Below are 13,198 nucleotides of genomic sequence, written 5' to 3'. Positions count from 1 at the left end.
CAGTTAACGTACAATGTAATTACGCTTAGATTTACTCATGAGCAATGTTCTCAGTAAGAGGAGGAAGCACTGAAGAAACGCTGTTTATCCCAGACTATAGAATAAAAATAAATATTAAAAAAAACCCAATAATAATACACAACGCGATCCAAGGATCACTATTGGATCAGCTGAGTGTTTGCCACAGTGGTATCCTCCATGGGGTAAATACATGCTGACTATCTCTGCTCAGAATATTTTGTTACAATGTATCAGTCTGTTTCCCACAGAGGATTGTCTAGGCTGGATAAGATTGTAGCAATGATATGGATGAACACAGAACTTAAGCACATGCTAAAAAGGAAGAAAGAAATGTTTATAAAATGGAAAGAGGGAGGCATATCTAAAGAAGAATATAATGCTGTCTGCAGAACCTGCAGGGCACAAATCAGATTTACTAAAGCTGACAAATTGAGGCATGCAGGAGATGTCAAAAGCAATAATAAAGGATTTTTGGGATATGTCAAAAGTAAAAGAAAAGTCAAAGATGCTATAGGATTTTTACAGGATAAAAATGATGAAATGGTAAGACAGGATGTTGAGAAGGCCGAACTTTTAAATTCCTATTTTGCATCAGTTTTCTCTCAGAAAGGAAATGTAACATCAACTGTTCTTCACTGTCCTATTAAGGGAATAGAAGAATCCAGGATATCTATAAACAGAAAGATAGTGAGGAAACACTTAGCTAACCTAAATGAATTCAAGTCTCCAGGTCCAGATGAATTACACCCCAGAGAACTGAAGGAGATAGCAGAAGAAATTTTTGAACCCCTCTCCATAATCTTTGAAAATTCTTGGAGAACAGGAGAAGTCCCAGAAGACTGGTGAAGAGCAAATGTTGTTCCTATCTTCAAAAAGGAGAAGAAAGTGGACCCAGGCAACTATAGGCCGGTGAGTCTGACTTCTATACCAGGAAAGATCTTTGAACAAATTATTAAACAACATGTATGTCAGTACCTGGATAAGAATGAAGTGATTAAACAGAGTCAGCATCGGTTTGTAACTAATAAGTCATGTCAGACTAACTTAATTTCCTTCTATGACAGAATCACTGATTGGGTGGATCAGGGAAATGCTGTAGGCATAGTATATCTTGACTTCAGCAAAGCATTTGACAAAGTATCTCACACAATCCTTTTTGAAAAAATGGCTAAGTATGGAATGGACAAGGCAACTGTTAGGTGACTTCATAACTGGCTTAGTGATCGGACCCAAAGAGTGGTCGTAAATGGCTGCACATCCAGTTGGAAGAATGTCTCAAGTGGGGTACCACAGGGCTCTGTCCTGGGCCCTGTATTGTTCAACATCTTTATCAATGATTTAGATGAAGGAATTGAGGGTAAACTGATTAAATTTGCTGATGACACAAACCTAGGAGGGATACCTAATACTAGAGAAGAGAGAGAGAGGATTCAAAAAGATATAAATAAACTGGAGAAGTGGGCAGCAGCTAACAGAATGTTTTTTAACAGGGAAAAATGCAAAATACCACATCTGGGCAATAAAAATGAAAAAAGCATATACAGAATGGGAGGAATAGGGCTAAGCAACAGCACATGTGAAAAAGACTTGGGTATACTAATAGATCACAGACTGAATATGAGTCAACAGTGTGATGCAGCAGCAAAAAAGGCAAATGCAATTCTAGGATGTATTAACAGAAGCATACAGTCTAGATCACGTGAAGTCATTATTGCCCTCTACTCCTCTTTGGTCAGACCTCATCTGGAATACTGTGTCCAGTTTTGGGCACCACATTTTAAAAAAGACATCAACAAACTGGAGAAAGTTCAGAAAAGAGCGACCAGAATGGTGACCGGTCTGCAAACCCTGTCTTATGAGGAATGGTTGCAGGATTTGGGAATGTTTAGCTGCAAAAGAGAAGACTGAGAGGAGACTTAATAGCTGTCTACAAATATCTCAAGGACTGTCACATTGTAGAAGGATCATCTTTAATCTCATTTGCACAAGGAAAGACTAGAAGCAATGGGATGAAACTGAATGGGTTGAGACACATATTAGATATTAGAAAAAACTTTTTGACAGTTAGAGTGATCAATGAATGGAACAGGCTGGTGGTGAGTTCTCCTTCAATAGAAGTCTTCAAAGAGAGGCTGGACAGACATATATCTGGGATGATTTAGCAAATCCTGCTTTGAGCAGGGGGTTGGACCAGATGGCCCAGGAGGTCCCTTCCAACTCTACCATTCTAGGATTCTATGATTCTATTGTGTAGACACTGGCCAGTGTAAGGGCAAAAAGAGACAAGACAAAAACATACAGTACTTCTATTCAGCAAGAACACAAGACCCATACCTAAATCAGGAAAAACTAAGGAGTGTATATGAAGCAAATATATACAGTTGTGCTCAAAAGTTTACATACCCCGGCAGAATTTTTGCTTTCTTGGCCTTTTTTCAGAGAATGTGAATGATATAACTTTTTCTCTATTCATGGTTAGTGGTTGAGTGAAGCCATTTATTGTCAAGCTACTGTGTTTTCTAGTTTTAAATCATAATGACAACCCCAAACATCCAAATGAGCCTGATGAAAAGTTTACATACCACATTTCTTAATACCGTGTATTGCCCCCTCTAACATCAATGACAGCTTGAAGTCTTTTGTGGTAGTTGTGGATGAGGTCCTTTATTTTCTCAGATGGTAAAACTGCCCACTCTTCTTGGCAAAAAGCCTCCAGTTCCTGTAAATTCCTGGGCTGTCTAGCATGAACTGCGCTCTTGAGATCTCCCCAGAGATCACTACATATAATGAATTAAGGCCAGCATTTTTGATTTGGCACAAAACTCATCAACCCTCGTGCACAATTTTGAAAAATTTGGAGCAAAAAAAAGCAATAGATACCGTGAGACAAAAATGCAAAGTGATTTAGAAAAAAACACTTGAAATGGTGGATTGGGGTCTAAGTTTATGCCAATTGTTAGTTAGTTTACTTTTGCCAACATAGTTATGATAATTTTTGGTGGAATTTCAACATTTTTGACACTCGGCATAAAGATTTAGACCCCTTTATCTGGCAACTTTCCCATAGACTATGCCCCTATTGTCAAGTATTGAAAAAATATGTCTAAAAAAATGTTCTTAAAGGGACATATTAAATGTGGCACACAACACTAAAGTTGGGTTTTTGGGGGCAAAAATTAAGCTAAATGTCTGGCACAGTCAGTTTAGTAAATCAGCCCCAACATCTTAAACATATACCTCATGCCCATGGTGACTGTAACATTTGAGAAAGGGCATTAAAGTACTGAAAATTTACATCGTTTGGGCACAGCCTCATGATGACATCTCAAAAAAACAGAGCTTCCAACTGATGCTCTAAAGACCCCAAATCAGAACCCCATAAATGTATACAAGCTATAAAGCACACCCTGTAAACTTATAAGAGTCCCCAAATAAACTTCCTGGATGAATATAGACCCTAGAACATACATCAGATCCTCTTTATAAATACAAGCACCAGACTAGACCCCATAAATAAGTACAGACCCCCAAACAAGACCCCTAAATAAATGCAGATTCCAGACATGAAGCCCCAATTTGCTTTCTCATTTCCAGGTTCCATCCTTTTTTTAAGGGGGAAGTTGTTGAACGCTCTACCCATGTTATTTTTGCCAACTTTTCAGGATGGCCATCTGATAGAAACCTGAGTGTAGCTTGCAAAGCGCTCTGCAAAAAGTCCTAATGGTGATTAGAATTTTGTCCCATTTTGAAGTATATCCCCTCCATGCCCCTTCCAAGCCCTCTCAGAATTGCAATTTCGACAACTTCTACGGGAGGTCTTTTACTTTTTCCGAGAGTCTTCTGAATGTTTTGGGAGAGTTGACAAGTATGAGAAGATGACCTCAAAATCTAGTCTAGTATGGAGCACCTTATATTGGATTTTTCCTTTAACTTTTCTCTTTTTCCATGTTTTTCGGGTAATTTCACAACTCCATGTTCCTCCGGGGAGTGGAATCTTCCAACAAGGAAGTAACATTAGAAAGGAGCTTAGTCTTCTCTCTATCCAAGAGCCCGTAATAGCTGCACGGTCCGCTTTTATGCTACCCCCTTGAAGATGGCATCCCACTTCCCAGTTCTTGCTTCATCTCTTGGTCTCGATCTGTTCTGGCCCTTTGGACTTTGCAGTCCTTTACTTCTAATTTAGACTATTTGTCTTCTTTTTTTTGCACATTCGCATCCTCCTAACTCATTCTGTTAAATCAAGAGCAACTAATTGCTTGATAAAACAATGTGGGGATTATCGGGAGCCTGGGGGACTACGCTCAGGAATATTAAACTCTTCCTTAGTGTATAAATTGCAAAGGCAAATAAATAAAGCTCCGTTCTACCGCTCCTTGGGGACCGCTGGGAACATTGACGTCTTGGAGCATTCTGGAATGAAACTGGAGCACGGTAGATCTTAATCTGACATTGCACATTGGTCGGAGACGTTGTGCAGCCGGTGGTGTTCCTGTGAGTTACAGGCGGCAGACTCACATTCCGGCAGTGGATTATTATTACGCTTCATCTTCCTGCAAATTAACTTAATGGAACATTTGGCACTGTGCGGGAGAAATTGCTGTGCAGCCTCATGTTAATGTGCGAGACGCATTCATGGAAGAATTTGATGATAGGACTTGGAATGAACTCGTGATTCGCATATTATATTATGGAATCCACTATAATCCTAAGTATTATTATTGCCGGTGGGAATGTAATTATAATCTATTGGACCAACGGTGTTGAAAGTCAAAAAAGTCAAAATTAGCTGCACGGGGAAGCGGCGTGCCAACCGATGTGACGTCACGCTGCTCTGCAAGTCTCCTAAATGGGCAATCTGCTTCACAATCAAGAACATGCAAATTTTGGCAAATTTTCAATCCCAAATTAAGGGACAACAATAAGAGGACAACTAGAGCTCTTCTAGCTATGTAAGACCTCGTAGACCCGCTAATGTCCTGTGTGGGCTGCCGGATGACCGCGACACGATGACAGGGTGCCGATGGGTTCCAGTTATGGTCAGCGCTTCATTAGACACCATGTTTAGGACTATACACTCGAATATTACGGCAATGTAATATCCAGAAAAAGGACCCAAAGGATTCCAGGTTCAAGTGAAGACTAAAAAATAAACAAAATGTAAAACAAAAAGTTTTTAAATATCTATAAAAAAAATTTAAAAAAACATAAAAAGTTTAGTCTTCTTCCCAACTGAAAAAAAAATATATATTTGATATCACTGCATCAATAAAAGTCCAATACATGATATCAAAACATCAAAATTGCCATATTTGATCGCCACATCTCCCCCCACAAAAATGCAATAAAAAGTTAACAAAATATCATTTGTGACTCAAAATGGTATCAATAAAAACTACAACTTGGCATGAAAAAAAAGTCAAACCGCATCCAGACCCCAAGAATGGAAAAATAAAAAAGTTACTGGTCTTGGAAAAAGGAGACCAACTAAATATATTTTTACACAATTTAGAATCTACATAGTAAAAAAAAAACTCCATAAGTTTTAAGGAGTTACGAGGAAATACTTGTGGATGCCCCCATGTCATGGACATTACCAGTAGAAGATAAAGTGGTGACCACACGGGGTGTAGCAGTGGCAGATATCACTATGACTAATGGAATGATTTTTTTTATTTTAGGGGAATTTTTTTTTCTTCTCCTGGACTGATCATTTATTCTCAATTCAGGGGAAAAAATCTGTAAAATCTGCATTTAGTGAAGACAGATTTTCCCATTACTGATATAGGAGATGACAGTTGGTGCTTTTAATATTCCAAGGAGAGGGGAGGAGCTAGAGGCAGAGACAGACATTCTAGGGAGGAGCTAGAGGTAGACACAGACATTCTAGGGAGGAGCTAGAGGAACACAGACATTCTAGGGAGGAGCTAGATGCAGATACAGACATTCTAGGGAGGAGCTAGAGGAAGAGACAGACACTCTAGGGAGAAGCTGGATGCAGAGCCAGGCATGCTGTCATGCTCGCGCCCTGACTGGTTGGTGTGAGCGGGGGGATGTGGCCCCACTATGCCACAAACCAGACTACCTTGGAAGGGGCGTGACTAAGCAGCTACCTTGGTGTTCACTGGAGCATCTGATGGTGAGGTCAGGCTGGTGCGGCAGGTAGCTGCCAGGTGCCACTTCAGGGTGGTGTCTGGCTGTGGCTGCTGATCCCACTGGGCAATGGAACGCTAGGACAGGTGCGGGCGACAGGCACGACTGGTAGACAGGCAGTGGAGCATGGCTGATACTCAGATGAGTAGGCAGGCATGGCTGATACTCAGGCAGGTGGGCTTGGCTGACACTCAGGTGGGTGTGGCTGACACTCTGGCAGGTGGGCACAACTGAGACACTGGCAGGCGGGCATGGCTGAGACACTGACAGTAGGGCACAGCTGAGACACTGGCAGGCGGTATACGGCTGAGACACTGGCAGGCGGGCATGACTGATACACTGGCAGGCAGGCATGGCTGAGACAAAAGGGGCAGGAACTGACTCTGAAGGCACAGGGACACGGGCAGGAAAGAATGGTGTATGGAATAGGAAGAGACCTATTGAGGCTGGAGAAGCAGGGACGGACTCGGGAAGGATGGCAACACGGACAGGTAAGAGTAGTGTGTGGGAACAGGTAGAGACCTGTTTAGACTGGAGGAGCAGGGACAGATAAAGAGACGCAGGAAGCAGAGCGAGAACGGAGCAGAACCGCAAGAGCGTGGAGCAAAGGCACAGCTGCAGGAGCGCAGAGCAAAGGCAGAGCCACAGGGGCACGGAGCAAAGGCAGAGCCGCAGGGGCACGGAGCAAAGGCAGAGCCGCAGAGGCACGGAACAAAGGCAGAGCCGCAGGGGTGCGGAGCAAAGGCAGAGCCGCAGGGGTGCGGAGCAAAGGCAGAGCCCCAGGGGTGCGGAGCAAAGGCAGAGCCGCAAGAGTGCAGAGCAAAGGCAGAGCCGAAAGAGTGCAGAGCAAAGGCAGAGCCGCAGGAGTGCGGCGCACAGGCAGAGGGTGAGAACACAAGGATAGACACAGCAGGGAAAGGAGCCACAGACAAGGAGACCAAGAGACAGAGGTTAGGATTGAGTTCAGACAAGGTCAGGAACAAGAATAGGGTACAGTACACAGAAGGACGGACACGGGAGCAAATACTGGACAAGATACAGGCCTGAGTATACAGTCCTCAGGGAGGTGGAAACATAAGACACCAAGTGCACGGAAAACAGATGTGGGTATGCAGCCCCCAGGGAAGGCAGAAACAGGAAAGGACCTAGCACCTTAGCAGCAAGACACTGACTGAGGGAAATAGTTGCTCAGGCCTCCTCCTATGGGCAAGGATGCCTTAAGTACTGGACCTCTTGACAATTGGCCAGGGACACCTTAGGCAGGTGCACACTGGGATGGGAGGCCATGCAGTGATTCCGGCAGAGTTGTTACACATTCTAGAGATGAGCAAGAGGCAGAGACAGACATTCTAGGGAGGATATAGAGGCAGACACAGACATTCTATGGAGAAGCTAAAGACAGGCACAGACATTCTAGGGAGGAACTAGAGGCAGAGACAGACATTCTAGGGAGGAGCTAGAGGAACACACAGACATTCTTGGGAGGAGCTAGATGCAGAGACAGGCATTCTAGGGAGGAGCTAGAGGTAGACAGACATTCTAGGCAGGGGCTAGAGGCAGAGACAGACATTCTAGGGAGGAGTAGAGGAACACACAGACATTCTAGGGGGAGCTACAGGCAGAGACAGACTTTCTAGGGAGGAGCTAGAGGTAGACACAGACATTCTAGGGAGGAGCTAGAGGCAGAGACAGACATTAAAGGGAGGAGCTAGAGGAACACACAGACATTCTAAGGGGGAGCTACAGGCAGAGAAAGGCATTCTAGGGAGGAGCTAGATGCAGAGACAAACATTGTAGGGAGGAGCTAGAGGATCACACTGACATTCTAGGGAGGAGCTAGAGGCAGACACATACATTCTAGGAAGGAGCTAGAGGCAGACACATGCATTCTAGGGAGGAGCTAGAGGCAGACACAGACATTCTAGGGAGGAGCTAGAGGCCAAGACAGACATTCCTCAGTTACATTTATCCATAGAAATTTATGAGCCCCAACTGTCATCTCTCATCTAAGTAAAGGGAGTGTCTGTACTCCCTGAAGGCAGATTTTACCCCAGAACTGAGAATTGTGAGAAAGAAAGATCGGTCCAGGACTAGAAATTAGCAGATTTCTCCTCTGATAAGATTTATTACAAAATTCCTTATTTTCAGGTGCATTGTTGATTTATGGAATAATATAACTAGATAAAACAATGATTATTTTTGTTTTATTCTTGACCTTTATACTGATTCTTTCTGGATTACAGCTCATTTATCTGTATTTTCTAGTGAAATGTGACATGATTTATGAATAGCGGATATCCATGTGCCCATGGACCGGTATATTGCCCCATCCATGGCCATCTAGTACCCGATAAAACATGGCACAGACTGTTCACATTGAATATTGCAGACTAATAATAATACATAGAAATACACTTGATTTTAAACAATACAAAATATCCAAATACAGCAATGCAAGCACACAGGAAAGGTGCGGCTGAGGAGTAGCCGTAACGGGTGCGGTAGAAGCAGTTGTCAGGAGCTGTCAATCAAGCTAAGCTGGAGATTCAGCAGCAGCAGAGAGCGAATGAGCGTGAACTATGAAAATAGATTATACAGCAAGTACATCAGTCTCATCAGGTCTATGAGATCTCTTTAATAATTTAAGCAGTATATTTTTTTGTTAAATGTGGTGATAGGTCAGCATTAAATAATAAGCAACAAAAAGTACAGCCCCCTCTTCATACATGGCCAAAAGCCTCTCCTTAGATATTTCGGCCCTACGTGTCACCCTTGTAGCCCTTATTGGGTGCACTATTATGGATCACCGATTACGATGGGTACATAACTCCGAGGATGATAAAAAAGGGTCACGTAGGACTCACATACATCCTCTGAGTGCAGGACATGGGGATTTTGCATTGCTTGCAGATTTTGCCTCTGGTCAGATTTGAACCCAGGGCCCCTGAGCTGCAGAAACTCCAGTGTGATTTAGGGCTTAGAGAAATAGTTGTAATTCCTGACTTTGTGACTGGAGCTTTTTTTCTGGGGTGAACTATGAGCCTTCAGGTGGTTTTCGCTGTGCTCATTGCAGAAGGAAATAAATTTTAAATACTCATTCGACTGACTGCTCTCTTCTCTCCAGAGTTGGGATTAGCCAAACTTTTAACCCCTAGGACCACTAAGGACTTATAATATATAGCCCCTTAAAGTCCAATGTCCCCAATTTCTTCACACTGGCGCCATCCTATGCTGAGACCTTTATCCTTCAGCGATCATGCGGCATTTCACGCGAGCACAAGGCTGCAGCCGCCACTGTTCCATCGGTGCCGACATCCACTCCGATGGATCTGTAAAAGCGGCAGATGACGATTGACTGCAGCGCTTATGTGACCAGGATCCGAGCAGAAACCTCTTGTTTTAGGAACTTTCCTAAAACCTACCAGCTATTCCAGGAGGTTTCATTCACGGAAGGATGAAAAAAAAGCCAAAATTTGGATAAACCTCTCAAATTCCTACAATCAAAAGTTGGCAAGTAAAAGTCACAACCGATTATAGTCAGATATTTTGTCCTTGATGCTTTTAGGAATAAGAACAATAAACTCAGAAGTGAAATATAATCCGAAAACCAGTAGAACCCACCACCAGCCTGGAATTTCCAGTTCCCGTGAATGTGTAGATGTGCGCAGTGACGCAGTGCGGGGCCGCAGCACCCGGGGGAAGGGAAGCATTTCACATCCCCTAACCTGTGGATCCCTGATCCCTGATCCACCCGTCCAGTATTGGATCTTATTTCCCAAGAACAGGTGTGTGAAAGAAATACTGATACAATTATAGTTTCTCTTCGGCTTTAAAGTTTTTTCACCTTATTTTTGCTTAAAAATAAAATGTTATAAATATTATGTTTTTTTGCTTAATATTATGTTTGGGTCTTTAATTTAATGTTACTAATTTATCACCTTTAACCTAATCCTTACCCTAGCCCTAACCTTAATCCTAGCACTAACCATAACTCCAGCCCCTTCCTTAATCCTAGCATTAACCAAAACTCTAACCTTAGCTCAAGCCCTAATCTTAATCCTAGCATTAACCATAACCTAGCAGCTCTAATCTTAATCCTAGCACTAACCATGACCCAGCTGTAACCTTAATCCTAGCACTAACCATGACCGAGCTGTAACCTTAATCCTAGCACTAACCATGACCGAGCTGTAACCTTAATCCTAGCACTAACCATGACCCAGCCCTAACCCTAATCCTAGCACTATCCATGACCCAGCTGTAACCTTAATCCTAGCACTAACCATGACCCAGCCCTAACCCTAATCCTAGCACTATCCATGACCCAGCTGTAACCTTAATCCTAGCACGAACCATAACTCTAACCCTAGCCCAAACCCTAACCTTAATCCTAGCACTAACCATAGCCATAATCCCAGTTTTAACCTTAATCCTAGTACTATCCATAGCTCAAACCCTAGCCCTAACCTTAATTCTATCACTAACCATAACACTAACCCTAGCCAAAGCACTAACCATAACCCTAGCAGCCCTATCCTTAATCCTAGCACTAACCATGACCCAGCTGTAACCTTAATCCTAGCACTAACCATAAATCTAACCCTAGCCCAAGCCCTAACCTTAATCCTAGCACTAACCATAACTCCAGCCCCTTCCTTAATCCTAGCATTAACCAACACTCTATCCTTAGCTCAAGCCCTGATCTTAATCCTAGCACTAACCATAACCCTAGCAGCCCTAACCTTAATCCTAGCACTAACCATGACCCAGCTGTAACCTGAATCCTAGCACCAACCATGTCCCAGCTGTAACCTTAATTCTAGAACCAACCATGACCGAGCTGTAACCTTAATCCTAGCACTAACCATGACCCAGCTGTAACTTTAATCCTAACATGAACCATAACTCTAACCCTAGCCTAAGCCCTAACCTTAATCCTAGCACTAACCATAATTATAATCCCAGTTTTAACCTTAATCCTAGTACTAACCATAACTCTAATCCTAGCCCTAACCTTAATTCTAGCGCTAACCATAAGGGCCCCGTCACACATAGCGACTCACCAGCGATCCCGACAACGATATCTACTTGTCAAGATCGCTGGTGAGTCGCTACACGATCGCTGGTGAGCTGCCAAACAGGCAGCTTCACCAGCGATCAGCACCAGCGACGCATCAGCGCGCTGGTAACTAACGTACACATCGGGTTTCTAAGCACCGCGCGGTGCTTAGAAACCCTGCGTTTACCTTAGCTACCAGCGCGCAGATCGCTGATCGCAGGTCTCCCAAAAAAATGTCCTGACTATTCCAGGACGATCAGCGATACCCGGCAGGGGGGCCGGTTGTTGGTCAGTGTCACACATAGTGATCTCGCTGGTGAGATCGCTGTTGCGTCACAAAACTTGTGACTCAGCATCGATCTCGCTAGCGAGATCACTATGTGTGACGGGGGCTTAACACTAACCCTAGCCAAAGCCCTAATTTTAATCCTAGGACTAACCATAAACCTAACCCTAGCTCTAACCTTAAACTTAGCTCTAACCTTAACCATAGCCCTAACCTAAATCCTAGCATTAACCCTAACCCAAGCTCTAACTTTAAGCTTAGAACTAACTATAACACTAGCCATAACCTTAATCCTAGCATTAACCATAATTTTAAATTTAGCCCAAGCTCTAATATTAATCCTAGTACTAACATAAGCCTAACACTAACTTTAACCTTAATCCTAGCACAAACCAAAATCTTAGCCCTAATCTTAATCTTAGCACTAACCATTACCCTAACCCTACCCTAAGCCTAGCATTAACTATAACACTATCCCTAACCTTAATCCTAGCAGTAAGCATACCACTAACCCTAACCCTAATCTTAGTCCTATCCCCAGCCTTATTCCCAGTATAGGTTTGGAAAAGTATGTAAAAATTTAAAATGTATTATAAAGTTAATAATTTTTTTGACAAGTGAAGAGAAGCACTGAGCTGCAAATATACAGTACACATTATTCAATACCGTCTTCATTTATTCACTGCTCAGCCTTAGTCGCTGCCTATGCAGAGCGCTGAAGTGAAGGAAAGTTTGTCATCAGCCGCACCTCCTGCCGCCTGCAAAGGCAGCAAATGAGATGATAATGCTCATTTCATTAACCCGAGAACTTTTTTTGTCTTGCTTGCTGCCTATGCAGAGTGCAACAGCCAATTGCAAACTTATATTGACTGCTGTGCCCTGCATAGGAACTGGTGTCAGCGCATCTGACTGCTTTACCCACTTAGCTTGGGCGGGCATACAAAAAGTAGCGGCATTTTCCAGCTCTTCCCCGGGGTCGTACTGGATCCTTTACCAGTAGTCACTGTCTTGCCCCAAAGTGACTGAATATCACTGGACTTCTGTACAGTGTCTGAAAAATACTGCCATGCAATGAATAAATAATACTGCCATTCTGTGACCGAATAATACTGACCCACAGTGACTAAATATTACTGCTCCGCAGTCACTGAATAATGCTGCCACATAGTAACTGAATTTACTGCCTCTCAGTGACTGAGAAATTCTTTCTCTAGTCAATGAATAATACTGGAATAAAGTTACTGTGTAATACTTCCATGCAGTGATTAAATTATATTGCTATACTGTGACAAGTTAATTAAATTTGCTGACCCTCAGCAAATAAATAGTACAGCCTCACAGTGACTAAAGAATGCAGACATAACTGCCATACAGTGACTGAATATTGACACATAGTGAATAAATAATACTGCTGTACTGTGATTTGACGATACTTCGATATAGTGACTGAATAATACTACCCCACTGTAAATGAATAATACAGCCTCACTATTACTAAATAATACTGCCATACTGTGACTGAATAATACGGAAACATAGTGAATAAATAATACTACTACACAGTAACTAAATAATACTGCCATAGTGAGACTGAACAATACTTCCTAACAAAGACTGAATAATATTCCTCCAGAGTAAATGAATTTACTGTTCCAAAGTAACTGAAAACTGACACATAGTGA

The sequence above is a fragment of the Dendrobates tinctorius genome, unplaced genomic scaffold (genome assembly GCF_039654945.1).
Source record: "Dendrobates tinctorius isolate UK_male_01 unplaced genomic scaffold, ASM3965494v1 ptg000135l, whole genome shotgun sequence".
NCBI lineage: Eukaryota > Metazoa > Chordata > Amphibia > Anura > Dendrobatidae > Dendrobates > Dendrobates tinctorius.
Note: the sequence above shows the minus strand (reverse complement) of the source record.